The sequence below is a fragment of the Hylobates moloch genome, unplaced genomic scaffold (genome assembly GCF_009828535.3).
Source record: "Hylobates moloch isolate HMO894 unplaced genomic scaffold, HMol_V3 SCAFFOLD_19, whole genome shotgun sequence".
Taxonomy (NCBI): Eukaryota; Metazoa; Chordata; class Mammalia; order Primates; family Hylobatidae; genus Hylobates; species Hylobates moloch.
In genome coordinates this window covers 13,744,424-13,747,850 of record NW_026652294.1, presented here as the reverse complement: position 1 = coordinate 13,747,850, position 3,427 = coordinate 13,744,424, and the positions used below count along the sequence as shown (strand labels likewise).

At 46.3% G+C, this 3,427-nt stretch overlaps 1 pseudogene; it reads right to left on the bottom strand.

The window, feature by feature from the left end:
- Positions 1–1,074: 1,074 nt before the first annotated feature.
- LOC116459373 (small ribosomal subunit protein uS13-like) lies at positions 1,075–1,531 on the bottom strand (annotated as a pseudogene).
- Between the last annotated feature and the right edge of the window lie 1,896 nt (positions 1,532–3,427).

Below are 3,427 nucleotides of genomic sequence, written 5' to 3'. Positions count from 1 at the left end.
CACTGCGCTCCAGCCTGGGCGACAGAGCGAGACTCCGTCTCGAAAAATAAATAAATAAATAAATAAATAAATAAATAAATAAATAAATAAATAAAATAAAATGAAATAAATAAAAATACAAAATTAGCCGGGTGGTAGTGGCATGCTCCTGTAATCCCAGCTACTCGGGAGGCTGAGGCAGGAGAATAGCTTGAACCTGGGAAGCAGAGGTTGCAGTGAGCTGAGATCACGCCACTGTAGTCTAGCCTGGGCAACAGAGTGAGACTCCATCTCAAAAAAAAAAAAAAAAAAAAAAAAAAAAAAAGCCAGGCGCAGTGGCTCACGCCTGTAATCCTAGCACTTTGGGAGGCTGAGGTGGGTGGATCACTTGAGGTCAGGAGTTCAAAACCAGCTTGGCCATCATGGTGAAACCCCGTCTCTGCTAAAAATACAAAAAATTAGCTGGACATGGTGGTGTGTGCCTGTAATCCCTGCTACCCTGCTACTCGGGAGGCTGAGGCAGGAGAATCTCTTGAACTCAGGAGGCAGAGGTTGCCGTGAGCCGAGATTGTGCCACTGCACTCCAGCCTGTGTGACAGAGTGAGACTCCATCTCAAAAAAAAGAAAAAAAAAGAGTTATTACCAACATTTGAAAATCAGGAGATTTCACAAAATAATCTGTAATCAAGTGGCTTTTAGATTTCTAGTCTTGCTGTATGTATCCTTTTCCTTCCTAGAATCCTGGTCAGACTTTCGTTTCAGTCTTGTTTTTTTTTTTTCTACTAATTTTTGAATTTGCTTTAGGAAAAGAGTCATGGGGAAATAAGAGTTTGCAACCTGTGCTTTACAGAAACACTCATTTTGCCTGGTCACTAACCTACAAAGATTTCTCTTAGACCATGCTCACCTGCAGCACTCACTGCAAAACCTCAAGCTATCTCACATTATCACATCTTCTTATGCATCTAGGGAATCACAAATTCCCTGAATATAGCCCCAGCATCAGTACAGTACCAATAACATTTTACTTATTTATTACTTTATTTATATTTTTTAGGTATATAAACTACTTATTAACAGACAAGGCCTACAGACTTATTTCTTCTTGGACACGCCCATGGTACAGCCACGGTGGCCAGTGGTCTTGGTGTGCTGGCCTCGGACACGAAGGCCCCAGAAGTGGTGCAGTCCTCTGTGGGCCCGAATCTTCTTCAGTCACTCCACATCTGCACAGAGCTTCTTGTCCAGACCACTGGCTAGGACCTGGCTATATTTTCCATCTGTTACATCCTTCTGTCTGTTCAAGAACCAGTCTGGGATCTTGTACTGGCATGGATTCTGCATAATGGTCATCACACGTTCTATTTCATCCTCAGTGAGTTCTCCTGCCCACTTGGTGAGGTCAATGTCAGCTTTCCTCAACACCACGAGTGTACTGTCAACCCACATCCTTAATGGCAGTGATGGCAAAGCCTATTTTCTGCTGCCCATTGATGTGGCTGTTGAGTATTCGGAAAATATGCTGGAACTTTTCAGGGATCACTAGAAACATAGCAGGAGCACAACTGGCGGTGTGTACGCCTCCTTCGGAAGCCATTTTTTTTTATTTTTTCGAGACAGAGTCTCACTCTGTTGCCCAGGGTGCAGTGGAGTGGCACAATCTCGACTCGCTGCAACATCTGCCTCGTTGGTTCAAGTGGTTCTCATGCCTCAGCCTCCCGAGTAGCTGGGATTATGGGCATGCACCACCATACCAGGCTAACTTTTGTATTTTTTTAGTAGAGACAGTTTCACTATGTTGGCCAGGCTGGTCTTAAACTCCTGGCCTCAGGTGATTCACCAGCTTCAGCCTCCCAAAGTGCTGGGATTACAGGCATGAGTCACTGTGCCTGGCCCAGTACCAAGAACATTTTAAGCCCTCAATAAATAGGCTGGGCACGGTGGCTCATGCCTGTAATCTCAGCACTTTGGGAAGCCGAGGCGGGTGGATCATCTGAGGTCAGGAGTTCAAGACCAACCTGGCCAATATGGTGAAACCCCATCTCTACTAAAAATACAAAACATTAGCTAGGCATGGTGTAATCCCAGTTACTTGGGAGGCTGAGGCAGGAGAATCACTTGAACCCAGGAAGCGGAGGTTGCAGTCAGCCAAGATTGTGCCATGGCACTCCAGCCTGGGCGAAAGAGTGAGAGTCATCTGTCTCAGATAAATAAATAAATGTACGTTGAGTAAATGAATTAATTATATAAAAATATCACTCAGGCCAGGCGCGGTGGCTCATGCTAGAATCCCAGCCCTTTGAGAGGCTGAGGCTGGTGAATCACGAGGTCAGGAGTTCGAGACCAGGCTGGCCAACGTGGTGAAACCCTGCCTCTAGTAAAAATACAAAAAATTAGCTGGGCATGGTGGCAGGCGCCTGTAATCCCAGCTACTTGAGAGGCTGAGGCAGGAGAATCGCTTGAACCTGGAAGGCTTGAACCCAGAAGGTTGCAGTGAGCCAAGATCACACCACTGCACTCCAGCCTGGGCAACAGTGCGAGACTCCATCTCATAAAAAAAAAAAAAAAAATTGGCCGGGCGCGGTGGCTCACGCTTGTAATCCCAGCACTTTGGGAGGCCGAGGCAGGCGGATCACGAGGTCAGGAGATCGATACCACGGTGAAACCCCGTCTCTACTAAAAATACAAAAAAAATTAGCCGAGCGTGGTGGCAGGCGCCTGTAGTCCCAGCTACTTGGAGAGTCTGAGGCAGGAGAATGGCGTAAACCCGGGAGGCAGAGCTTGCAGTGAGCCGAGATCGCGCCACTGCACTCCAGCCTGGGTGACAGAGAGAGACTCCATCTCAAAAAAGAAAAAAATTCGGCCGGGCGCGGTGGCTCACGCTTGTAATCCCAGCACTTTGGGAGGCCAAGGTGGGCGGATCACAAGGTCAGGAGATCGAGACCATGGTGAAACCCCGTCTCTACTAAAAATATTAAAAAATTAGCCGGGCGTGGTGGCGGGCGCCTGTAGTCCCAGCTACTCGGAGAGGCTGAGGCAGGAGAATGGCGTGAACCTGGGAGGCAGAGCTTGCAGTGAGCCGAGATCACGCCACTGCATTCCAGCCTGGGTGACAGAGCAAGACTCCGTCTCAAAAAAAAAAAAAATTCACTCAGACTCAAGTAAAATTGCATACTAATTAGGCATTTTGAAATACTTGCTAAATACATTTTAAGTAACAATTTTAATTATTTAAAAAAATTTTTTGTGTGCAGAGATAGGGTCTTGGCTTTGTTGCCCAGGCTGGTCTCAAACTCCTGGCCTCAAGCAATCCTCCAATCTTAGCCTCCCAAAGTGTTGGGATTACAGGTTTGACCTACTGCACTCTGCCTATTTTATTTCTACTTAAATAACTTCTTTATGTCCACTGATCTTCTGGATACTGTTAAATACTTTACAGATATTACTT